This window comes from Pristiophorus japonicus, unplaced genomic scaffold, assembly GCF_044704955.1.
Source record: "Pristiophorus japonicus isolate sPriJap1 unplaced genomic scaffold, sPriJap1.hap1 HAP1_SCAFFOLD_534, whole genome shotgun sequence".
Lineage (NCBI taxonomy): Eukaryota > Metazoa > Chordata > Chondrichthyes > Pristiophoridae > Pristiophorus > Pristiophorus japonicus.
Window position 1 is genome coordinate 368608 of NW_027254441.1, and position 26127 is coordinate 394734.

Genomic DNA, 26127 nt, shown 5'->3' on the forward strand with positions numbered 1-26127 from the left:
TGTCCAAGTCACCCTGCAGCCTTTTAGCGTCCTCCTCACAGCTCACACTGCCACCCAGTTTAGTGTCATCTGCAGACTTGGAGATATTACACTCAATTCCTGCATCCAAATCATTGATGTATATTGTAAATAGCTGGGGTCCCAGCACTGAGCCCTGCGGCACTCCACTAGTCATTGCCTCCCATTCCGAAAAGGACCCGTTTATCCCTGGATTCGGCAGACAGCAGCTTGCGAAGGATGACCTCGTGGCCGATTCCAAGCACGAAACCGTTCATCAACATTTGCCGCAAAGATCCATCAAAAATCGTACTGCCTCGCAAGGAATCTTCTGGCCCTGGGAGCGACGGTGCTTGTAAAAGTGATACCTGGCCTTTAAGATGCTCTCCTTCGGCTTAAGGCGTTCCCACACCAGCGCACACAGCTCTGTGTAAGTCTTCTCCTCTGGTTTGACCAGTGCCAGCAGATTTTTGATCAGGCCGTATATCGGAGACCCACATACGGTGAGGAGAATCGCCCTGGGCTTGATCGCTCTCTCTTAGCCTCGTCCTGTTCGTTGGCGACGAAGTACCGGTCGAGATGCTCAACGAAGGCTTCCCAAATCATCACCCTCAACAAATCCCTCAACAATACCAACGGCAGCCATTACTGCATAAAGGTTCGTGATCCGTTACTCGTCGCCAGTATGTGATGTTCAGAATAAATCCACAGGACTGTATTGAAAGCTCAAACTGTTGTGACCTTGTGCTCTTTATTCAGACTCCAGAGTGGGGAAGTAGCATGGTGAGTCACCTTATATACCTGCTTGTCCCAGGGTGCTCAGGTGACCATTGGGTCTCCCACAGGTGTGCCCCCTAGTGGCAAGTCTTACATATTGGTGACGTTTACATGCATACACAACAATCATGACCCGTTCCACATCTTTTTATTCCTCACTCACTTTCCCGCTATTTCACTTTCTCCGTCTCTCACTCATTCCCCTCTTCCCCCTTTCCCCTCTCTCGCCTCACCCTCTTCCCGTCCCACTCTCTCCCCTTCCGACTCTGCCTTTCCACTCTCCCTCTCCCTCCTCCTTCTCCGCTCCCTTTCTTCCCCTCCCTCCTCTCTCTATTTCTTTTCCCTTTCCTTTCAGATTCTCCCCTTCTCCCTCTCTCCCCGTCCCCTTTCTCTCTCCCCTGCCTCCTCCCTCTTTCGACTTCCCATCTCTCTCCCCTCCCCCTCTCGCTCTGGGGAATGACGCACAGCCCGGGGCAGGTGGCTCCATAGCTCAGGGGTTAGAGCACTGGTCTGGTAAAACAGGGGTCATGGGTTCACATCTCAGTGGGGCCTACTCAAAATTAGCTCAGTACTTAAATTCACTGTCAATTAACAAGGGCTTTAATTATAAAGATTAAACAGCTCTAAGATTGACCCTGAAACAACAAGTTCCCCTCACGCCTTTCCTTGTCTCTCTGCTTTCCAGATCACGACTCGTTCTACATTTTTTTTAGCTCCTCTCTCACTTTCCCGCGATCTCACTTTCTCCATCTATCTCTCCCCTTCCCCTCTCTCTCCTTCCGCTCCCTCCCCTCACTCCTCTCTCTCCCTCTTTTGCCTTTCTTTTCAGATTCTCCCCTGCTCCCTCTCTCTCCCCTTCCTTTCTCTCTCCCCTGCCTCCTTCCTCTCTCGACTTCCCATCTCTCTCCCCTTTCCCTCTCTCTCCCCTTCCCCTCTCCTCCCTCCTCTCTCTCACTCTTTTGCCTTTCTTTTCAGATTCTCCCCTGCTCCCTCCCTCTCCCCTTCCTTTCTCTCTCCCCTGCCTCCTCCCTCTCTCGACTTCCCATTTCTCTCCCCTCCCCCTCTCGCTCTCTCCCATTCCGCTCTCTCCCATTCCCCTCTGGCTGACTCCTTCCCCCTTTCTCTCCCATTCCCTCTCCCACTCATTCCCCTCTCTCCCTCCTTTTACAACTTCCAAGCACTAATCTCTCTCACAGTGCCGGCACAGACACGATTGGCTGAATGGCCCTCCTTGTGTGCTGTAAGATTCTGTCAATGTTCAGAGATGAATCACCAACAATGATTATTCGGGCCCCACCTCCATGTTAACAATAGTAAGATGCAAAAAGGAGTAAGTGTCACAAGTGGCTCCATACCTCAGGGGTTAGAGCACTGGTCTTGTAAACCAGGGGTTGTGGGTTCAAATCTCATTGGGGTCAACTCAATCTTGGCTTCTGTTACTGAATTGACTGTCAATCGGCGACAGGCCGACACCATCAACAGGAACCGCTCACTCCGCACTTTACAATCTGCCCACATCACTTTCACTTCCCACCCCCAGTCTGTATCCCACCTTTTCCACATCCAGTCTCAGAGACACAAATATATCATCGACTCATAGAAACTTACAGATGGGAAGGAAACCATTTCGGCGCATCGTGTCTGTGCCGGCCGACCAAGACCTATCTGCTGGGCAGGCCACATAGTCTCAATGCACCAGACACGAGACTCCCAAAGCAAGCGCTCGACTCGGAACTCCTTCACGGCAAGCAAGCCAAAGGTGGGCAGAGGGAATGTTACAGGAACACCCTCAAAGCCTCCCTGATAAAGTACAACATCCCCAACGACAGCTGGGAGTCCCTGGCCAAAGACCAGTCTGCCCTAAGTGGAGGAGGAAGTGCATCTGAGAGGGCGCTGAGCTCGTCGCCAAGCGCAGGCAGTGGAAGGATCGTGTGGCAAACCAGCACCACCCTCCCCTTCCCTCAACGACTATCTGTCCCACCTGTGACAGGGACTGTGGTTCCTGTATTGGACTGTTCAGTCACCTCAGGACTCATGTTGAGAGTGGAAGCAAGTCTTCCTCGATTCCGAGGGACTGCCTATGATGGTGATCTAATCCCACTTTCCAGCTCTCGGTGCGTAGCCCTGTAGCTTACGGCACTTCAAGTGCACATCCAAGTACCTTTTAAACGTGGTGAGGGTTGCTGCCTCTACCACCCTTTCAGGCAGTGAGTTCCAGACCCCCACCATCCTCTGGGTGAAGGAATGGAGGTCTCCCCTCAGCCTCCTCTGTTCCAAAGAAAACAACCCCAGCCCATCCAATCTTTCCTCGTCACTAAAATTCTCCAGTCCCGCCAACATCCTGGTAAATCTCTGCACCCTCTCCAGTGCAATCACATCCTTCCTGTGATATCCTGACATTTCCCAGTTCCTGCCTTCGCTGGTTCTAGTCTCAGGATGCGGCAATGGACACAAGATGATCCAGTTGGGATTTTCCACAAATAATGAATCCCACGGCCACATCTGTTTGACCCTCGGAGGGCATTCTGTAAATTCACCAAATTTATTAAATGCATACCTTACCCCCGCCCTGTGGTTACGCTCGAACTGTATACAACACTGGTTAGGCCACAGCTGGAGTACTGCGTGCAGTTCTGGTCACCACATTACAGGAAGGATGTGATTGCACTGGAGAGGATGCAGAGGAGATTTACCAGGATGTTGCCAGGACTGGAAAATTTTAGCTATGAGGAAAGATTGGATAGGCTGGGGTTGTTTTCCTGGGAACAGAGGAGGCTGAGGGGAGATTTAATTGAGGTGTATAAAATTATGAGAGGCCTGGATACAGTGGATAGGAAGGACCTATTTCCCCTTAGCAGAGGGGTCAACAACCGGTGGGCATAGATTTAAAGTAATTGGGGGGAGGTTTAGAGGGGATTTGAGGGGAAATGTCTTCACCCAGAAGGTGGGGGGGGGGTCTGGAACTCACTGCCTGAAAGGGTGGTAGAGGCAGAAACCCTCACCACATTTAAAAACTACTTGGATGTGCACTTGAAGTTCCGTAACCTACAGGGCTACGGACTGAGAGCTGGAAAGTGGGATGAGGCTGGGTAACTCTTGGTCGGCCGGCGCGGACACAATGGGCCGAAATGGCCTCCTTCCGTGCTGTGTAAATGTTTATGATTCTCTGATTCTCTCTCTCACTCCTTCCCACATTCTGCCCGACATAAACTAGAGGTGATCCAAAACTCGGCTGCCCCATGTCCTAACTCGCACCGAGTCCCACTCACCCATCACCCCCTGTGCTCACTGCCCCGTGTCCTAACTCGCACCGAGTCCCACTCACCCATCACCCCCTGTGCTCACTGCCCCGTGTCCTAACTCGCACCGAGTCCCGCTCACCTATCACCCACTGTGCTCGCTGTCCCATGTCCTAACTCGCACCGAGTCCCGCTCACCCATCACCCCCTGTGCTCACTGCCCCGTGTCCTAACTCGCACCAAGTCCTGCTCACCCATCACCCTCTGTGCTTGCTGTCCCGTGTCCTAACTCGCAACGAGTCCCGCTCACCCATCACCCCCTGTGCTCGCTGACCCGTGTCCTAACTCGCACCGAGTCCTGCTCACCCCTCACCCACTGTGCTCGCCGACCGACATTGAATCCTGGTTAAGCAACGACTCGATTTCAAAATTCTCATCCTTGTTTTCAAATCCCTCCATGGACCCTCGCCCCTCCCCATCTCCGTAACCTCTTCCAGCCCCTACACCCCTCCCTATCTCTGTAATCTTCTCCAGCCTCTACACCCCCTCCCTATCTCCGTAACCTACTCCAGCCCCTACACCCCTCCCTATCTCTGTAACCTCCTCCAGCCACGACACCCCACCCTATCTCTGTAACCTCCTCCAGCCCTTACACCCCTCACTATCTCTGTAACCTCTTCCAGCCACTATAACCCTCCCTATCTCTGTAACCCCCTCCAGCCCCTACACTGCTCACTATCTCTGTAACCTCATCCAGCCCCTACACCCCTCCCTATCTTTGTAACCTCTTCCTGCACCTATAGCCCTCCCTATCTCTGTAACCTTCTCCAGCCCTACACCCCTCCCTATCTCTGTAACCTCCCCAAGCCACTACATCCCTCCCTATCTCTGTAACCTCCCCAAGCCCCTACACCCCTCCCTATCTCTGTAACCTCCTCCAGCCGCTACACCCCCCCTATCTCTGTAATCTCTTCCAGCCCCACAACCCCCTGAGATGTCTGCACTCCTCTAATTCTGCCCTCTGACCATCCCTGATTATAATCGCTCCACCATCGCTGGCCGGGCCTTCTGTTGCCTGGGCCCCAAGCTCTGGAACTCCCTCCCTAAACCTCTCCGCCTCTCTATCTCTCTTTCCTCCTTCAAGACACTCCTTAAAACCGCCCCCCCACCTGCACTAATTTTTATCGCATAATCCTCCTGTGGAGCACCTTGGGACGTTTCACTACGTTAAAGGCGCTGTATAAATATACATTATTGTTGTTGTTCCCTCTGTCTCTCCTCTTCCCCGTCTCTCTCTCACTCCTTCCCCTCACTCTCCCCTTCCCTCTCTCTCACTCATTCGCCTCACTCTCCCCTTCCATCTCTCTCTCACTCCTTCCCGTCACTCTCCCCTTCCCTCTCTCTCACTCCTTCCCCTCACTCTCCCCTTCCCTCTCTCTCACTCCTTCCCCTCACTCTCCCCTTCCCTCTCTCGTCCTCTAATAGAGCCCCACCTAGTGGACTATCGATGTAATAACAACTACTGATACGCTCCTCTCTCTCTCCTTCCCTCTCTCTCTCTCTCTCCCCTTCCCCCTCTCACTCACTCCTTCCCTCTCCCTGTCCCTTTCCCCCGCTTTCTCCCCTCCCCATTCTCCGCTCCTCTCTCTCCACTCACTCCTCAATCTCTCTCCTCCCTCTCTCTCTCTCTCCTTTCCCTTCTGACTTTCTCCTTGCCCCTCTCTAACTCCTTCCGGCTCGAGAGACAGTGAGCGACAGAGAGAAAGTGATAGAGAGACAGAGGGAGTGAGACAGAGAGACAGAGAGACAGAGAGATTGGGCCAGAGTGTGACTGAGTTGCCTTGGGATGTTTTATCACGTGAAAGACACGATATATCGATGTTGAGAGGCGAATATTGAAGAGGTGGAGGCAAGAGTCTGGGGGATGAGACACAATCTGAGCGTTTCACTGACCCCTCCGCATTCATCAAACACACAGCACTAACTGGGGAATGACCCACAGCCTCGGGCAGGTGGCTCCATAGCTCAGGGGTTAGAGCACTGGTCTAGTAAACCAAGTCGTGGGTTCAAATCTCACTGGGGTCCATTCTAAATTAGCTCAGTATTTAAAGTCACTGTCAATTAACAAGGGCTTTAATAATAAATATTAAACTGCACTGAGACCAACCCTGAAACAACAAGTTCTTTTCTCGTCTCAGTTGCACCATCTCTCCATCTGCCTTTGTCTTTTTACCCCTCTCTCCCTTTTCCGCTATCTCACTGTGATATATTTACAGAGCACAAGCACACACAGCTTCCAACATGGCAGGCAGCACGCTCGGAAGCCTCCGGAAATCTGCCTGGTTCTGTTTATTAGTAACTATGCAGTTGCAGTACGCAATACGTCCACATCCACAGTGTGGCGCTACAAACATTACAAACTTACAGACATTACACTTCTCCCTCCTTAATGAAGAAGTAATTATAACAAACATCATACATAACTTTCATGTTTATACATAACACAGGATATAAACTTATTATTTTTCCCATATTTACAAATTTAACTTTACCACTTGTTTTCCATTTCGAAGAGGATCCCTTCGCTCTCGAACAGGACCTTCCAAACATGGTGTCGATTTCACACTCATTCGAGGCTCATCCTGAGGAACGTTTTCCTCCACGGAATTTCCTTGATTTTCATTTGAACTCACTCTAACGTCAGGCTCTTTGTTTTCCTGACTCGGACTCAGACTTTCATTCTGATTCTCTCCTGGATTTGTTTCCAGTCCATTGGATTTAGGATTTGCTACTGGTGTATCAAAACTATCTGATGAGTCAGAAATAATTGAATCATTCCCACCTTCAACTCCTTCAATGTCTGTAGGTAAAATATGATCAATATGGACAAACCTAACCTGTCCATTATCAAACATCTTTACCAAATATGTGCGAGGACCACATATCTTCACCACTCTTCCTGGTAATCACTTTAACCATTTATGGTGATGGTTCTTCACTCTCACCTTCTGGTTTAATTTCACATTTCTCTCTTTTACTCTACCTCTATCATGATTCTCTTTCTGTTTTAATTGTGTCTCTTCGACGGACTGTGCCAAATTTGGCTTTAACAACGAGAATCTGGTTCATGGCTGTCATTGGAGAAACAACTCTGCTGGTGTTCTACCAGTGGTTGTGTGAGGAGTATTTCGATATGTAATCAAAAAATTTGCCAATTTGTGATCCAATGACAATTGTCGTTTCCTTGGATTTGGATCTAACATTTGTTTTATGAAGGCACGTTTTACAATTTTTACAGTGCGCTCTGCTGCACCATTCGAAGCAGGGTGGTGTGGTGGAACCTTGGTATGTTTCACACCATTTTTGCTCGTGAATTGTGCAAATTCTTCTGAACGAAATTGTGGTCCATTATCTGAAACAATTTCTTCAGCGAAGCCAAATGAAGAAAATAATTTTCGTAAAATGTCCACTGTTTTACTTGTTGTTATTTTCCACATTGGAAACACCTCAACCCACTTCGAATGGCTATCAATCACAATGAACAATTGTTGTCCTTCTAACTCAGCAAAATCAATATGTAGCCTTTGCCACACCTTGGTAGTGGGTGCATTTCAAATTGCATCCAATTTTTCCATGGTTGGATGTAAGCCATCTTTGTCTACTCTGTACCCTAAGTACTCAACTGAGTTTTTAAATAACTCACACTTACGAGCAGACACTCGCACTCTGTGCTTCTCTAGCTGTTTGAGGACTTCATTCAATGTTTTAGTAATGAGTCTAGTAAGAAGGAGGAACTGAGGGAAATCCTTATTAGTCGGGAAATTGTGTTGGGGAAATTTATGGGATTGAAGGCCGATAAATCCCCAGGGCCTGATGGACTGCATCCCAGAGTACTTAAGGAGGTGGCCTTGGAAATAGCGAATGCATTGACAGTCATTTTCCAACATTCCATAGACTCTGGATCAGTTCCTATGGAGTGGAGTGTAGTCAATGTAACCCCACTTTTTAAAAAAGGAGGGAGAGAGAAAACAGGGAATTATAGACCGGTCAGCCTGACATCGGTAGTGGGTAAAATGATGGAATCAATTATTAAGGATGTCATAGCAGCCCATTTGGAAAGAGGTGACATGATAGGTCCAAGTCAGCATGGATTTGTGAAATGGAAAGCATGCTTGACAAATCTTCTGGAATTTTTTGAGGATGTTTCCAGTAGAGTGGACAAGGGAGAACCAGTTGATGTGGTATATTTGGACTTTCAGAAGGCTTTCGACAAGGTCCCACACAAGAGATTAATGTGCAATGTTAAAGCACATGGGATTGGGGTAATGTGCTGACGTGGATTGAGAACTGGGTGGCAGACAGGAAGCAAAGAGTAGGAGTAAATGGGTACTTTTCAGAATGGCAGGCAGTGACTAGTGGGGTACCGCAAGGTTCTGTGCTGGGGCCCCAGCTGTTTACATTGTACATTAATGATTTAGACGAGAGAATTAAATGTAGTATCTCCAAATTTGCGGATGACACTAAGTTGGGTGGCAGTATGACCTGCGAGGAGGATGCTATGAGGCTGCAGAGTGACTTGGATAGGTTAGGTGAGTGGGCAAATGCATGGCAGATGAAGAATAATGTAGAGAAATGTGAGGTTATTGAGGTGAATTCACTAAATATATTCAAAAATGAGTTAGATGTAGTCAAGGGGTACGGCGAGAAAGCAGGAATGGGGTACTGAAGTTGCATGTTCAGTCATGAACTCATTGAATGGCGGTGCAGGCTCGAAGGGCCGAATGGCCGGCTCCTGCACCTATTTTCTATGTTTCTATGTTTCTGTATTATTATGAATTTGCCTATTTGATGCTGAAATTAGTATGTCATCCAAATAACATACTACCCCTTCAATACCTTTACAAAACCTGGTTCATTACCCCTTGGAATATGACAGGGGCGGAAGACACTCCAAACGGTAACCTATTAAATTGATATGGGCCGAGATGAGTATTTATAGTCAAACATGACTTGGACTCTTCATCTAGTTCAAGCTGTAAGTAGGCATTCGTCAGATCCAGTTTTGAGAAGATCTGACCACCTGTCAGTGTTGTGAACAAATCTTCTATATTCGGCAATGTATTGGGGACATTACCCTCTAGAACCTGGTTTACGGTTACCTTATAATCACCACACAATCTTACCTTACCATCAGACTTAGGTACAACAACAATGGTGTAGCCCAATATACATCAATCTATCTTACAAATAATGTTCTCAGTCTCTAGCCTTTTGAGTTCTTGCTCAACTTTCTCCTTGAGTGCATATGGTACGGAACGTGGCTTGTAATTAAACTGATCTAGCGTCCTTCTGTACCCTGACACTCGCCTTGAAGCCTTGGATCGGACTGCCCATTTCACAGAACACCTTCGGATACTGCTTGATAACCTCATCCGTTGATGAAAATCTTGCTTCCACACAGAAAATCTCACTCCAATCCGGCTTCAGTGAGCTCAACCAATTTCTTCCGAGTAAAGCAGGCTTGTCTCCTTTCACTACTATTAGAGGCAAGTTCTGAAATTGATCTTTATATTTCACTGGTACGGTGATACGACCTACCACAGGAATTTTCTCTCCCGAGTAGCCTCGCAGCTCTATCTTGGATTTCTCCAGTTGGAAATTGTCGAGGTACAGTGACTCCGGTACTACACTCACGGATGCACCCGTGTCAATTTCCATTGGTATCTTGAATCCCGTAACATCTATGTGGCTTTTGATGCTTCCCGAATCGCTGTCCGTTAATCTCGTGCTCCTGATGACATGTAACTCGAACATCTCCTTGTCCTGTTGTTGTTCTTCCATGCTATGTAGTCTCTTGGGATTTCTATCATAGCTTTGAACGCTGGACTCATAGCTTTAAAAACTGGTTTGCCCTTCAGTCGGCATGCCTTTGCAAGATGCCCAGTCTTTTTGCAGAAGAAACACTCTGCCTTCACGTATGGACAACTTTGAGCAATGTGTTGTCCCAGGCACCTATAGCACGACTTCGACACTCTGTTAGAATTTGCAGTTTCTGAGACTTTGGGCCCCAACTGTCTTTTACCTTGATCGTGCAGGTGATTTACCTCGGTTGACTGACGACCGTAATTATTATTTAATTCTCGGGAATATTGTTCGGCCATGCCCATCGACTTCGCTGTCTGACAAGCAATCTCAAAAGTCAAGTCATCTGTCGTCAATAACTTCCTTCTGATCGCATAATTTTTCACCCCACAAACAAAACGATCCCGTAATGCGCGGTTTTGAAAGTTTCCAAAATTACAGTGCATCGATAGCTTTTTTAATGCTACGATGTAATCACTGATATCTTCATCAGCCTTTTGATTCCGAATCCCGAAATGATAGCTTTCAGCAATTTCTAATGGTTTGGGGTTATAGTGCTGCTCCAGTTTCGTTAAAATCTCTTTAAGCGTTGTGTCCTTTGGCTCATCAGCCACAAGCAGATTTACAAGGTTTTTGTATAATGTCGGACCTGCCTCTGATAAGAAGATCGCTTTCTTACGTTCCAACACAGCCCGGTTCTGGACTGCATTGTCTGGAACTTCGATTATGTTATTTGCAGTGAAATACATTTGTAGTTGATCCACATACGCTTTAAAACGTTCCCGGCCGTGTCTATATTCTCCTAAATGTCCGATTACACCAGCCATTTTAATCTCTAGCTGTTCACACCGTGTGCTGTATTTTACCTCGGATTATTGCAGCTTTTTCCAAAGACAGAACCTTCCAAAGTCACTCTGTCGGCTGGCTGAATCCTTCACCAACAAAATTTAAGCTTCAAATCATCCGAAAAATCCCATCTCGCTGCCAAATGTGATATATTCACACGCAGCTTCCTAACATGGCAGGCAGCTCTGTCGGAAGTCTCCGGAAATCTGCCTGGTTCTGTTTATTATTAACTCTGCAGTTGCAGTACACAATACGTCCACATCCACAGTGTGGAGCTACAAACATTACAAGCTTACAGACATTACACTCACTTTTCCCGTCTCTCACTCATTCCCTTCCCCCTCCCTCTCCTCACACTCTTCCCTTCTTCTCTCTATTTTCATTCACTCCCCACTCCTCCCCTCTCTCTCCTTCCTCCTCTATCTTCCCTCTTTCTCCCCTTCCCCTTTCTTTACCCCTTCCCCTCTCACTCCCCCCTTCCCGCTCTCCTGCTCCCCCTCTCTTTTCCTCTCTCCTCTCTCTCACCCCTTCCCCTCTTGCTTACCTTTCCCTCCCTCTCTCTCCCTCCCTGTCTCCCTTTCCCCGTCTCTCACTCCTTCCCCACTTTCTCCCCTACCCAGTATCTCCCCCCTCTCTACCCTTCCCCCACTCTCTTACTCCTTCCCCACTCTCTCCCCTACCCAGCCTCTCCCCACTCTCTCCCCTTCCCCCACTCTCTTACTCCTTCCCCTTTCGCTCTCCCCCCTCCCACTCCTTTCCCTCCCACACTCTCTCTGTGTCCATCCCTTCCCTCTCTTTCCCCACCTCCCTCTCTTCCTCGCTGCCTCCCCTCCACCCTCTCTCCCCTTCCCCATCCCTCTCTCCCCCTTCCCCCTCTCCATCCCCCCTCTCTCTCTCATCCCTTCCCCCCCTCTCACCTACCCCCTCTCTCTTCCCTTCCCCCTCTCTCTCACTCTCTCTCCCCTTCCCACACTCTCTCTCCCCTCTCCTGTCTCCACTTTTTTGGCCCCCTCCCACCTCCCTTTCTCTCCTTCCCTCGCTCTCGCTCTCCCCTTTCCCATCAGACTCTCCCCCTCCCCCTCTGGCCCATTCCCCCCTCTCTCCCTTTCTTCCTCCCTCCCCACTCTCTCCCCTCCCCACTCTCTCCTTCCCCCTCTCTCTCACTCATTCGCCACTCTCTCCCCCTCCCTCCCTCTCTTTCCCATCTCAACCTCTCTCTCCCCTTCCCCTCTCTCTTCCTCCCTGTCCCCAGGGGTTGTGAGTTCAAATCTCACTGGGGCCTACTCAAAATTAGCTCAGCATTTAAATTCACCGTCAATTAACAGGGGCTTTAATTATAAATATTAAACAGCTCTGAGACTGACCCTGGAACAACAGGCTCCCCTCACACCCTTCCCCCTCTCCTCTTCTCGTCTCTTTTACACTCTCTCTCCCCTTCCAAATCTCTCTCTCCCTTCCCCATCACGACCCGTTCTACATCTTTTTCCCTCTCTCTCCCTTTCCCACTATCTCGCTTTCCCCGTCTCTCACTCATTCCCTTCTCCCCCTTCCCCCTCCCACCCCTCACCCTCTCTCTTTCCCCCTTTCTCCTTCCCCTCTCTACTTTCATTCTTTCCTCACTCCTTCCCTCTCTCTCCCCTTCCCCTCTCTCTCTCCCCTTCCCCTCTCTTTTCCCCTTCCCCTCTTGCTCCCCCTTCCTGCTCTCCCCCTCCTCCTCTCTTTTCCTCTCTCCTCTCTCTCACTCCTTCCCCTCCCTCTCTCTCCCAAAGCACTCTCTCTTCCTCCGTCTCACCTTCCCTCGCTCACTCCATCGGCACTCTCTCCCCTTCCCCCTCTCTCTCACTCCCTCCACTCTCTCTTTTCCCTTCCCCTATCTTTCCTGCTTCTTCCCCTGTCTTTACCCGAACAGGTGGCTCCGTAGCTCAGGGGTTAGAGCACTGGTCTAGTAAACCAGGGGTCGTGAGTTCAAATCTTGCTGGGGCCTAATTTATTATTTAAATACCCGTCTCTCATTCCTCCCACTCTCTTCGCTCTTTTCCCTCCCTCCTGTCTCTTTCTTTTCCCTTTCCTTTCAGGTTCTCTCCCTCTCTCTCCCCTCCCCCTCTCTCTCTCACTCCTTCCCCCTCTCTCCCCTTTGCATCTCTTTCCGCTTCCTCCCTCTCTCTCCCATTCCCCCTCTCTCTCACTCCTTCCCCTTTCTCTCCCCTTCCTGCTCTCCCCCTCCTCCTCTCTTTTCCTCTCTCCTCTCTCTCACTCCTTCCCCTCCCTCTCTCTCCCAAAGCACTCTCTCTTCCTCCGTCTCACCTTCCCTCGCTCACTCCATCGGCACTCTCTCCCCGTCCCCCTCTCTCTCACTCCCTCCACTCTCTCTTTTCCCTTCCCCTATCTTTCCTGCTTCTTCCCCTGTCTTTACCCGAACAGGTGGCTCCGTAGCTCAGGGGTTAGAGCACTGGTCTAGTAAACCAGGGGTCGTGAGTTCAAATCTCACTGGGGCCTAATTTATTATTTAAATACCCGTCTCTCATTCCTCCCACTCTCTTCGCCCTTTTCCCTCCCTCCTGTCTCATTCTTTTCCCTTTCCTTTCAGGTTCTCTCCCTCTCTCTCCCCTCCCCCTCTCTCTCTCACTCCTTCCCCCTCTCTCCCCTTAGCATCTCTTTCCGCTTCCTCCCTCTCTCTCCCATTCCCCCTCTCTCTCACTCCTTCCCCTTTCTCTCCCCTTCCGCTCTCTCCCATTACCCTCTTTCCCACTTCAACCCCTCTCTCTCCACCCCCTTCCACACTCTCTCTCTTCATCCCCTCCCTCTCTTTCCCTCTCTTCCTCGCTGTCTCCCCTTCCCTCTATCCCCACTCTCTCCCGTGCTGCTCTCCCTCTCCCCTTCCCTTGCTATCTCTCCCCTTCCCTCTCTCTCCCCTTCCCCCTCTCTCTCACTCCTTTCACTCTCTCTTTTCCCTTCCCCTCTCTTTCCTGCTCCTTCCCGGTCTTTCCCAGAGTTGGTGGCTTCATAGCTCAAGGGTTAGAGCTCTGGTGTTACAAACCAGGAGTTGTGAGTTCAGATCTCACTGGGGCCTACTCAACATTAGCTCATTATTAAATTCACTGTCAATTAACAAGGGCTTTAATTATAATTATTAAACAGCTCCGAGACTGACCCTGGAACAACTGGCTCTCTTCTCGTCTCTCGAGCACTCTCTCCCTCCCTTCCACACACTCTGTCCCCTTCCTGTTCTACATCTTTTTACCCCGATCTCTCTTTCCCCGTCTTTCACTCATTCCCCTCGCCCTCCTTCCCCATCCCTCGCCTCACCCTCTCTCCTTCCCCTCTCGCTCCCCTTCCCTCTCTACTTTCATTCGCTCCCCACTCCTTCCCCTCACTCTCCTTCCTTGTCGATCTTCCTTCTCTCCCCAACCCTTCTGTCCACTAACCACTCCTTCACCCTCTCTCCCCTTCCCTCTCTCACTCCATCCCCTCTCTCCCTCTCTTCCACACACTCTCTCCCCTTACCCCCTCTTTCCTTTCCCCCTCTGTCTCTCCCTTCCCCTCTCTCTTCCTCCCTGTCGCCCCTTCCCGCTCTCTCTCACTCCTTCCCCTCTCTCTTTCCCCTTCACCCTCTCTCCCTCCTTCCACTCTCTCTTTTCCCTTCCCCTCTCTTTCCTGCTCCTTCTCCTGTCGTTCCCAATACAGGTGGCTCCATAGCTCAGGGGTTAGAGCACTGGTCTAGTAAACCAGGGGTCGTGAGTTCAAGTCTCACTGGGGCCTACTCAAAATTAGCTCAGTATTGAAATTCACTGTCAATTAACAAGGGCTTTAATTATAAATATTAAACAGCTCCGAGACCAACCCTGCAACAACAGGCTCCCCTCACACCCAGCTGTGCAGTGTATTGGTGAGGCCGCACCTGGAGTACTGCGTGTAGTTTTGGTCACCTTCCTTAAGGAAGGATATACTAGCTTTGGACGGGGTACAGAGACGATTCACTTGGTTGACTCCGGAGATGAGGGGGTTACCTTATGATGATAGATTGAGTAGTCTGGGTCTTCACTTGTTGGAGTTCAGAAGGATGAGGTGTGATCTCATAGAAACATTTGAAATAATGAAATGGAGAGACAGGATAGAGGCAGAGAGGTTGTTTCCACTGGTCGGGGAGACTAGAACTCGGGGGCACAGCCTCAAATTACGGGGGAGCCAATTTAAAACCGAGTTGAGAAGGAATTTCTTCTCCCAGAGTGTTGTGGATCTGTGGAATTCTCTGCCCAAGGAAGCAGTTGAGGCTAGCTCATTCAATGCATTCAAGTCACAGATTGATAGATTTTTAACCAATAAGGGAATTAAGGGTTACGGGGAGCGGGCGGGTAAGTGGAGCTGAGACAACGGCCAGATCAGCCATGATCTTATTGAATGGCGGAGCAGGCTCGAGGGGCTAGATGGCCTGCTCCTGTTCCTAATTCTTATGTTCTTATGTTCCCCCTCTCCTCTTCTCGTCTCTCTTGCACTCTCTCTCCCCTTCCAAATCTCACTCTCCCTTCCCCATCACGTCCCGTTCTACAGCTTTTTACCCCTCTCTTCCTTTCCCACTCTCTCGCTTTCCCCATCTGTCACTCATTCCCTTCTCGCTCCTTCCCCCTCCCTTGGCTCACCCTCTCTCTCCCCTCCCCCTCTCTCTCTCACTCCTTCCCCCTCTCTCCCCTTAGCATCTCTTTCCGCTTCCTCCCTCTCTCTCCCATTCCCCCTCTCTCTCACTCCTTCCCCTTTCTCTCCCCTTCCGCTCTCTCCCATTACCCTCTTTCCCACTTCAACCCCTCTCTCTCCACCCCCTTCCACACTCTCTCTCTTCATCCCCTCCCTCTCTTTCCCTCTCTTCCTCGCTGTCTCCCCTTCCCTCTCTCTCACTCTATCCCCACTCTCTCCCGTGCCCCTCTCCCTCTCCCCTTCCCTTGCTATCTCTCCCCTTCTCTCTCTCTCCCCTTCCCCCTCTCTCTCACTCCTTTCACTCTCTCTTTTCCCTTCCCCTCTCTTTCCTGCTCCTTCCCAGTCTTTCCCAGAGTTGGTGGCTTCATAGCTCAAGGGTTAGAGCTCTGGTGTTACAAACCAGGAGTTGTGAGTTCAGATCTCCCTGGGGCCGACTTAAAATTAGCTCAGTATTAAATTCACTGTCAATTAACAAGGGCTTTAATTATAAATATTAAACAGCTCCGAGACTGACCCTGGAACAACTGGCTCTCTTCTCGTCTCTCGAGCACTCTCTCCCTCCCTTCCACACACCATGTCCCCTTCCTGTTCTACATCTTTTTACCCCTTTCTCGCTTTCCCCGTTTTTCACTCATTCCCTTCTCGCTCCTTCCCCCTCCCTTGCCTCACCCTCTCTCTCCCCTTCCCTCTCTACTTTCATTCGCTCCCCACTACTTCCCCTCTCTCTCCTTCCTCCTCTATCTTACTTCTCTCCCCAACCCCTCTGTCTGCTAACCACTCATTCCCCCTCTCTCCCCTTCCCTCTCTCACTCCATCCACTATCTCCCTCCCTTCCACACACTCTCTCCCCTTACCCCCTCTCTTCCTCCCTGTCTCCCCTTCCCCCTCTCTCTCACTTCTTCCAGTCTGTCTTTTCCCTTCCCCTCTCTTTCCTGCTCCTTCCCCTGTCTTTCCCAGAGCAGGTGGATCCATAGTTCAGGGGTTAGAGCACTGGTCTAGTAAACCAGTGGTCGTGGGTTCAAATCTCACTGGGATTAGCTCAGTATTTAAATTCACGGTCAATTAACAAAGACTTTAATTATAAATATTAAACCAAGCCTGGAACAACAGGCTTTCCTGTTCTTGTCTCTCGCTCTCCTATCGCCTCCTTTTCCCTTCTCTCTCTCTCCATACATTCCCCATCACTACACATTCTGCCTCTTTTTACTCGTTCCCGCTCTCTCGCTTTCCCCGCTACTTTTCTCACTTATTCCCCTCTCTCTTCCCTTCCCCACTCTCTCACCTTCCCCACTCTCTTCCCTTCCTCACTCTCTCCCCTTCCCCTCTCTCTCCCCTTCCCCACTCTCTCTCCCCTTCCCCACTCTCTCCCCTTCCCCTCTCTCTCCCCTTCCCCACTCTCTGCCCTTCCCCTCTCTCTCCCCTTCCCCACTCTCTGCCCTTCCCCTCTCTCTCCCCTTCCCTTCTCTCTCCCCTTCCCCACTCTCTTCCCTTCACCTCTCTCTCCCCTTCCCCTCTCTCTCCCCTTCCCCAAACTCTCCCGTTCCCCTCCCACTCTTTCCCCTTCCCCCTCTCGCACACATCTTCCTCTCTCTCACCTGTTCCCTCTCTCTCCTCTACCCATTTTCTCCTCTCTCCCTCGCTCCTTCGCCCTCTCTCTCTCCTTCCCCCTCTCTCCTTCCCCTATCTCACCCCTTCCCCCTGTCTCTCTCCCCTTCCACCTTCTCTCTCCTTCACACTTCACTCTCTCCCCTTTCCCCTCTCTCTCTGCTTCCCCTCCCTCTCCCCTTCCCTCTCTGTCTCTCCACTTCCCCCCTCTCTCCCCTTCCACTGTCGTTCAAGCCTTCTCCTCTCCTTTTTAATTTTCTCCCCCACTCTCTCCTTCCCCTCCCCTGTCTCCACTCTTCTCACCCCCTCCCACCTCCCTTTCTTCCTTCCCTCGCTCTCGCTGTCCCCTTTCCCATCAGACTCTTCCCTCCCCCTCTTGCCCATTCCCCCCTCTCTCCCCTTCTCCCTCTATACCCACTCTATCCCCCTCTCTCCTCTACCCCCTCTCTCTCCCCTTCCCCTCCCTCTCTCCTCTTCCCCCTCTCTCACTCCTTTCACTCTCTCTTTTCCCTACCCGTCTCTTTCCTGCTCCTTCCCCTGTGTAAAGTCCTGTCTCCTCAGTACAGACTCACACGAGGCACATACTGAAGTCAAGGTCACTCAGAACGTACATCTTTATTACACAGCTCTCGAATGCCACACTTGCCTGAGACCTGTCCTTATTTTCCAGTCTGGGACAGGTATCCAGTATCTCCTGCAAGTGCACCCCTGGTGGTAAGGTAAGCTTGTGGTTACAGGTCATCTCTGGTTAAAGTCATGTATAGTATGGTAAGATACAGTTATGTACAGTAGTGTGAGATACATCACCCTCCCCCAAGGTCTTATTGTCTTTATAGATTCAGTCTCTCAGGTGGTCTACGCTCTTGCGTGGAGTGTCTTAGTTGTGGTTCAGTTGTTTGCCTTGGTGCCTGTTGTTCTTTCAGTGTGATTGCTGGTATCTCGCCTGGGCTGTCTGTTGGGATTGCCCTTTCCTCAGGTTGTTCCCTCTGCCTGTCCATCAGGTGTGATGTGAGTTCCACATTGTAGTCTGCCTCTGGTTCTGCAGTGTTGTTGGTAAATCTACTTTTGACTTGGTCTACTTGCCTCCGGCAGGTTTGGCCATTGTCCATTTGTACTACCAGTAGCCTGTTTCCTTCCTTACCTGTTACTGTCCCTGCAAGCCATTTGGGACCCCTGCCATAGTTTAGCACAAACACTTTGTCCCCTATCTCATTCCATCTCCCCCTCGAATTTCTGTCATGGTACTCAGTCAGCTTACGGCGCTTTGCCTCAACGATTTCGTGCATGTCTGGAGGATTAATGAGAGCCTCCTTTTCATCAACAGTTGCGCGGGGGGGGGGATCTCAGTCAATGAGTGCGGACGAGATCTGTATGCCAGCAGCAGTCGCGACAGGCAACCCTTCAGCGTGGGACCTTCGATTTTAAGCATGCCTTGTTTAATGATTTGCACTGCTCTCTCCGCCTGGCCGTTGGAGGCTGGCTTGAACGGTGCCGTCTTGACATGATTATGCCGTGGTCAATTATAAAGTCTTGGAATTCTACGCTGGTGAAGCACGGACCATTGTCACTGACCAATATGTCAGGAATTCCGTGCGTTGCAAACATGATTGCGAGGCTCTCCACAGTGGTGAGGGTTGTGGTCGAGTTTAAAATGGTGCATTCGATCCACTTTGAAAATACATCTACAACTACGAGGAACATTTTGCCCATGAATGGGCCCACAAAATCTACGTGCACCCGCGACCACGCTTTAGTAGGCCAGGGGTTCAGTGGAGCCTCCCTGGGGGCATTGCTGAGTTGGGCACAAATGGTGTACCTTCGGACGCAGAGGTCCAAGTCCGCGTCAATACCAGGCCACCAGACGTGGGATCTGGCTATGGCCTTCAAGAGAATGATCCCCGGGTGCTCGCTGTGGAGCTCCCGGACAAATGCCTCTCCACCTCGCAGAGGCATGACTACTCGGCTGCCCCACATCAGGCAGTCTGCTTGTAGTGATAGCTCATGCATGCGCCTGTGAAAGGGTTTTAATTCCTCGGGGCAGACATCGTGAGCCTCTGCCCAGTCACCAGTTAGGACACATCTTTTTACTAAGGACAACGTGGGGTCGCTGGCTGTCCAGGCTCTGATTTGGCGAGCCGTCATGGGCGAACCTGTGGACTCAAAGGCATTGATTGCCATGAGTATCTCACAGTCCTGTTCATCAGACCTTTCCGTGGTCGCCAGGGGTAGCCTGCTGTGCGCGTCGGCACAGTTGTCTGTGCCTGGTCTGTGCATTATGGTATAGTCGTAGGACGCCAGCATGAGTGCCCACCGTTGAATTCACGCCGAGGCTTTGGCGTTTATTGCCTTGCTCTCGGATAGGAGGGACGTGAGGGGCTTGTGGTCGGTTTCTAATGCGAACTTGGCCCCGAAAAGATATTGGTGCATCTTTTTGACACCATACACACACGCGAGCGCCTCTTTCTCCACCATTCCGTACCCGCGCTCCGCCCGCAAAAGTGACCTGGAGGCATAAGCTCTGGGTTGTAATTTACCCGCACTATTGACATGTTGCAAAACACATCCGACCCCATACGCTGACGCATCGCATGTGAGAACTAGCTTTTTACCTGGATCAAAGAAAGCCAAAACACTGTTGGAACACAGAAGGTTGCGTGCCTTATTGAAGGCGCGTTCTTGGGCGTCCCCCCAAAACCAATCGCACCCCTTCCTGAGCAGCACGTGGAGAGGTTCCAGCAGTGTGCTTAAGTTCTGCATAAAGTTACCAAAGTAATTGAGTAGCCCAAGAAAGGCGTGCAGTTCTGAGACATTCCGGGGCCTGGGTGCCAGGCGAATTGCTTCTGTTTTGGACTCTGTTGGGCGGATTCCATCAGCGGCAATCCTTCTGCCCAAAAATTCAACCTCGGGCGCAAGAAACAGACACTTGGATTTCTTGACTCGTAGGCCTACCCGATCCAATCGACTTAGTACTTCCTCCAAATTACGGAGATGGGAGTCGGTGTCCCTGCCCGTGATAACTATGTCATCTTGAAATACAACCGTCCCCGGGATGGACTTGAGCAGACTTTCCATGTTGCGCTGGAATATGGCAGCTGCCGACCTGATGCCGAATGGGCATCGATTGTACATGAAAAGGCCTCGATGTGTGTTGATGGTGGTGAGTAGCTTGGACACCTCGATCAATTCTTGCGTCATATACGCAGATGTGAGGTCTAATTTTGAGAAAAGTTTACCTCCAGCTAATGTGGCAAATAAGTCCTCTACTCTGAGCAGCGGGTATTGGTCCTGTAGGGAGACTCTGTTTATGTTAGATTTGTCGACCCCACAGATTAGTACGGATCCATCAGGCTTCATGGCGGGGACGATGGGACTTGCCCAGTCGCTAAATTCCACAGGTGATATAATGCCTTCCCGCAGAAACCTGTCTAGTTCGTGTTCAATCTTTTCCCTCATCACATAGGGCACAGCTCTGGCCTTGTGATGGACCGGTCTAGCATTCTGTCTGCTGTAGATTTTGACTTTAGTCCCTTTGAAGGTGCCCACACCTGGCTGAAAGAGGTGTTCAAATCAACTTAGAACTGTTGAGTAGGAGGTCCGTTCCTCTGACGACATGGCGTGAATATCACCCCATTTCCAGTTTAGTTTTGCCAGCCAGCTTCTCCCCAGCAGTGCTGGGAGATCTCCGGGGACAATTCACAGGGGAAGTCGGTTCACTGTCCCTTTGTGTGTGACTGAGAGCATGGCGCTGCCCGAGGACTGGTACGATTTCTTTGGTATAGGTCCTTAGTTTGGTGTCGGCCCTTGTGAGTTTTGGTCTGTCTCTTTTGTGCGGCCACAGCTGTTCAAATTGTTGAGCGCTCATGAGAGATTGACTCACTCCCGTAACCAGCTCCATGTTGACGGGTATCCCGTTGAGTAGGACCCTCATCATTATTGGAGGCGTCTTGTTGTAGGATCAGTGGCTATTGATCGTGTTGACCCGCTGTACCTCAGCGTCCCGGGTACTGTCCCCACCGTCTTCTGGTCCGCTTTCCGACCCTTCCGATTCGTATACCAACCAAGCTGCCGTTTTTCTGCACATGCGGGCCAGATGTTCTGTATAGTTGCAGTTTCTGCAAACAGCATGCTGAAATTGACACCCCCTTGATGAGTGCCTTCCCCCACATCTCCAGCACAGACCGCTTCCATTGTTTCCAAAGGATGAGCTGCGTCTGGCTGATCTCTCTTGAGCTTCTCTCAGTCTGTAGTTGATTGCTCGCATTGTGGGTTGATGAGGTGTGAACGGCCGTTCATGTGGTCCTTGATGGCTTCTGGCGCTACTGCCTGCTGCTGAGGGCCTGCTCTCCTGCCTTTATCTGTGTGTGGGGGTACCGGCTTGTTTCACGCTGTGAACCCCTTGTTCCGATGTTTCATTAGTTGTCGTACCTGCAGTGTAGATCAACCTCGTTTCTTCTTCTTCTGCCAAGTATGTCTGTGCAACCAGTGCTGCTGCCTCTAAGGTCAAGTTCTTGGTCTCTATGAGCTTTCGGAATATGCCTGCGTGGCCTATTCCTTCAATAAAAAAGTCTCTCAGTACTTCTCTCCTTAGTTCATCGGAGAAATCACATAAGCTAGCCAACCTCCGAAGTTCCGCCACGAAGTTGGGTATGCTCTGGCCTACACAGCGTCTGTAGTTGTAGAACCTGTGTTTGGCCATGTGTGGGCTGCTCGCTGGCTTCAGGTGGTCTCTTACCAGCCAACTCTTCAAACGACTTGCTTGCTGGTTTCTCGGGTGCCAGCATGTCCTTCATTAAAGCGTATGTTTTCGAGCCACAGCTGGTCAAGAGATGGGCTCTTCTCTTGTCTGCCGTATCATCGTCGAACCAGTCTTTGCTTACAAAGCTTTGCTGGGAGTCTTTCTATAACGTCCTCCCAATTGTCTCCTGCATTGTATTTCTCATCTGAGCCGTTGGTCGCCATTCTGTGGATTCTGTAATCCCGTAACTCGTCGCCACTGTAAAGTCCTGTCCCCGCAGTACAGATTCACACGAGGCACATACTGAAGTCAAGGTCACTTAGGACCTGCACCTTTATTACACAGCTCTCGAATGCCACACTTGCCTGAGACCTGTCCTTATATACCTGTCTGGGACAAGTATCCAGTGTCTCCTGCAAGTGCACCCCTGGTGGTAAGGTAAGCTTGTGGTTACAGGTCATTTCTGGTTACAGTCATGTATAGCATGGTAAGCTACAGTTATGTACAGTAGTGTGAGATACATAACAACCCTTCAGGAGTTAGAACATTGGTCTTGTAAACCAAAGGTTGTGAGTTCAAATCTCACGGGTGTCTAGTTTATTATTTAAATACCCGTCTTTCATTCCTCCCTCCTGTCTTTCTTTTCCCTTTCCTTTCAGGTTCTCACACCGTCTCTCCCTTTCTCCTCTCTGCCCTCGCTCTCTCTCTCTCTCTCTCTCCTTCCCCTTCCGCTCTCTCCCCTCCCCCTCTATCCCACGCCTTCCACACTCTCTCTCTCCATCCCCTTCCTCTCCTTCTCCACCTCCTTCTTTTCCTCGCTGTCTCCCCTTCCCTCTCTCTCACTCCTTCCACCCTCTCTTTTCCCTTCCCCTCTCTTTCCTGCTCTTTCCCCTGTGCTTCCCAGAATAGGTGGCTCCATAGCTCCGGGATTAGAGCACTGGTCTTGTAAAGCAGGGGTCGTGGTTTCAAATCTCACTGGGGCCAAATCAAAATTAGCTCAGTAATTAAATTGACCATCAATTAACGAGGGCTTTAATTATAAATATTAAACAGCTCCAAGACCGACCATAGAACAACAGGCTCTCCTCACACCCTTCCCCCTCTCGTCTTCTTGTCTCTCGTGCACTCTCTCTCTCGCTGACCCATTCGACATCTTTTTCCCCGTCCCTCACTCATTTCCCTCTCCCCCCCTTCCCCCTTCCCCCTCCCTTGCCTCACCCTCTCTCCTTTCATTCTTTCCTCACTCTTTCCCTCTCTCTCTCCTTCCCCCACTTTCTCCCCTTCCCCCTCTCTTTTCTCACTCCCATCTTCCCACTCTCCCGCTTTCCCTCTCTTTTCCTCTCTCCTCTCTCTTACTCCTTCCCCTCTTGCTCCCCTTCCCCTCCCTCTCTCACCCATACCCCTCTCTCTTCCTCCCTGACTCACCTTCCCTCTCTCCCTCCTTCCACTCTCCCTGTCTCGCTTCCCCTCTCTTTCCTGCTCATTCCCCTGTCATCTTTACAGCAGGTGGCTCCATAGCTCAGGGGTTAGAGCACTGGTCTTGTAAACCAGCGGTCGTGAGTTCAAATCTCACTGGCACCTACTCAAAATTAGTTTAGTATTTCAATATGCATCTGCTTTTTCACTTTTCCCTTTCCTTTCAGACTCTCCCCTTCCCCTCTTTTTCCCTCTCCTTGCCCTCCCTCCCCACACCCCTCCATTCTCTCTCTCCCCTTCATAAAAGGTTTATAAAACAACATCACTTTGTTAACAGTACTTGTAGCAGCACTTGTGTGCTGAGAGATTTGCTTCGTATTGTCACTGGTGGCAATAAACGCCTGGGCTATCGCTATGGCCTCACTCAAGGTTGGGGTCTCTACAGTCAAACGTTTGCGAAGTACAGTTTCGTGGTCAATGCCAAGTACAAAGAACTCCTTGAGCATGTGCTCCAAATATCCTTCAAAATTTGCAATGTCCTGCAAGGCCCCTTAGCTCGGTGACACAGCTTGTCACTTCCTGGCCTTCAGACCTCTTGTACGTGTAGAACCGATACCTCGCCATCAGAACGCTTTCCTTCGGGTTCCCATGCTCCCGGACCAGTGTGCACAACTCATCGTACGATTTCTCTGTGGGTTTCGCTGGAGCAAGCAGGTTTTTCATGAGGCCATACGTTGGTGCCCTGCAAACGGTGAGGAGAATCGCCCTTCATTTGGCAGCGTTCGTTTCTCCTTCCATCTCGTTGGCCACGAAGTATTGGTCGAGTCGCTCCACGAAGGTTTCCCATTCATCTCCCTCCGAAATTTTCTCCAGGATGCCCACTGTTCTCTGCATCGTTGGGTTCGTCATCTGTATCTCGTCGCCAGTTGTTGTGTATGAATAAAGAGTCTGACCAGATACTGCGGGCTCAAAGCAGAGTGTGACCGTAGTCTTTTATTACAGGTCTCCAGAGTGCCTCTCCAGCCTGTTAGGCATCCTTAAGTACAGGTGCTCCCAAGGGATTGTGGGATCCCTTGGGACTCCAGGGAATGTGCCCTCTGGTGGTTACACAAGGTATTTATAGGTTTACATATAAATGACCCATTCTACATCTTTTTACCCCTCTCTCCCTTTCCCACCATCTTGCTTTCCCCGTCTCTCACTCATTCCCCTCTCTCACTCTCTCCCGTCTCCCTCGCCTCACCCTCTCACCTTACCCCCTCTCCCTCTCTCCCCTACCCACTCTCTCCACCCTCTCTCCCCTTCTCTCTCACCCCTCCCCCTTTCTCTATCCATCCCCCTGTCTCTCTTTCCCCTCCCTCTCTCTCGTCTTCCCCCTCTCTCTCACTCCTTCCACTCTCTCTTTTCCCTTCCCCTCTCTTTCCTGCTCCTTCCCCTGATTTTCGAAAAGCAGGTGGCTCCATAGCTAGGGATTAGAGCGCTGGTCTAGTAAACCAGCGGGTCGTGAGATCCAGTCTTACTGGGGCCTACTCAAAATTAATTCAGTATTTAAGTTCACTGTCAATTAACGAAGGATTTAATTTTAAATATTAAACAGCTCTGAGACCGACCCGGGAACAAAAGTCTGTGCTGTTCCTCTTTCCTGCTCTCTAGCTTTCCCCGCTACTTTTCTCACTCTCCCCTTTCCCCTCTCCCTCCCCTTCCACTGTCGCTCATGCATTCTCCTCTTCCTTTTCATTTTCTCCTAACTCTCTCCCTCCCCTCCCCTGTCTCCACTCTTCTCGGCCCCCTCCCTCCTCCCTTTGTCTCCTTACCTCGCTCTCGCTCTCCCCTTTCCCCTCAGACTCTCCCCCTCCCCCTTTGGCCCATTCCCCCCTCTCTCACTTTCTCCCTGCCCCCCCTCCCCCCTCTCTCCCCTTCCTGCTCTTAAACACGCGTTACCCTCTCTCTCACTCCTACCCCTCTCTCCCATTCGCCACTCTCTCACTCCTTCGCCGCTCTCTCACTCCTTCGCCGCTCTCTCACTGTCCCCCTTCCTCCCTCTCTTTTCCCTCTCCGCCTCTCGCTCTCCCCCTGCCCTCTCTCTTCCTTCCTGTCCCCAGGGATTGTGAGTTCAAATCTCACTGGGGCCTACTCAAAATTAGTTCAGTATTTAAATTCACTGTCAATTAACAAGGGCTTTAATTATAAATATTAAACAGCTCCGAGACCGACCCTGGAACAACAGGCTCCCCTCACACCCTTTCCACTCTCCTCTTCTCGTCTCTCTCACACTCTCTCTCCCCTTCCAAATCTCTCTCTCCCTTCCCCATCATGACCCGTTCGACATCTTTTTACCCCTCTCTTCCTTTCCCACTATTTCGCTTTCCTTGTCTCTCACTCATTCCCCTCTCCCCCCTTCCCCATCCCTCACCTCACCCTCTCTCCTTCCCCCTCTCTCCTTCCCTTCTCTACTTTCATTCTTTCCTCACTCCTTCCCTCTCTCTGCCCCGCCCCCTCTCTTTTCCTCTCTCCTCACTCTTACTCCTTCTGCTCTTGCTCCCCTTTCCGTCCCTCTCTCTCCCATACCCGTCTCTCTTCCTCCTGTCTCACCTTCCCTCTCTCACTCCATCCGCTCTCTCCCCTTCCCCCTCTCTCACTCGTCCACTCTCTCTTTTCCCTTCCCCCTCTCTTTCCTGTTCTATCCCCTGTCTTGCCCAGAACAGGTGGCTCCATAGCTCAGGGGTTAGAGCACTGATCTTGTAATCCAGTGTCTGTGGGTTCAAATCTCACTCGTGCCAATTTAGTATTTAAATACTTGTGTGTTATTCCTCCCACCCTTTCCCCTTTTCTTTCAGGTTCTCCCCATCTATGCCCTCCCCCTCTCTCTCTCTCACTCCTTCCCCCTCTCTCCCCTTAACATCTCTTTCCCCTTCCTTCCTTTCTCTCCTCCTCCCCTCCTCTCTCTCACTCTCTATTCCC

At 50.6% G+C, this 26127-nt stretch overlaps 7 non-coding genes across 7 annotated transcripts; all 7 read left to right on the forward strand.

The window, feature by feature from the left end:
• The first annotated feature begins 2119 nt into the window (after window positions 1-2119).
• Window positions 2120-2192, forward strand: trnat-ugu (transfer RNA threonine (anticodon UGU)). The gene has a single exon. It is a non-coding gene; the product is annotated as a tRNA-Thr (tRNA).
• Window positions 2193-6027: 3835 nt separating this feature from the next.
• Window positions 6028-6098, forward strand: trnat-agu (transfer RNA threonine (anticodon AGU)). The gene has a single exon. It is a non-coding gene; the product is annotated as a tRNA-Thr (tRNA).
• Window positions 6099-12632: 6534 nt separating this feature from the next.
• On the forward strand, window positions 12633-12705 carry trnat-agu (transfer RNA threonine (anticodon AGU)). The gene has a single exon. It is a non-coding gene; the product is annotated as a tRNA-Thr (tRNA).
• A 439-nt stretch (window positions 12706-13144) lies between these two features.
• Window positions 13145-13217, forward strand: trnat-agu (transfer RNA threonine (anticodon AGU)). Its single transcript has one exon. It is a non-coding gene; the product is annotated as a tRNA-Thr (tRNA).
• Window positions 13218-14407: 1190 nt separating this feature from the next.
• Window positions 14408-14480, forward strand: trnat-agu (transfer RNA threonine (anticodon AGU)). Its single transcript has one exon. It is a non-coding gene; the product is annotated as a tRNA-Thr (tRNA).
• A 1894-nt stretch (window positions 14481-16374) lies between these two features.
• Window positions 16375-16447, forward strand: trnat-agu (transfer RNA threonine (anticodon AGU)). Its single transcript has one exon. It is a non-coding gene; the product is annotated as a tRNA-Thr (tRNA).
• Window positions 16448-23255: 6808 nt separating this feature from the next.
• trnat-ugu (transfer RNA threonine (anticodon UGU)) lies at window positions 23256-23331 on the forward strand. Its single transcript has one exon. It is a non-coding gene; the product is annotated as a tRNA-Thr (tRNA).
• The last annotated feature ends 2796 nt before the right edge of the window (window positions 23332-26127 follow it).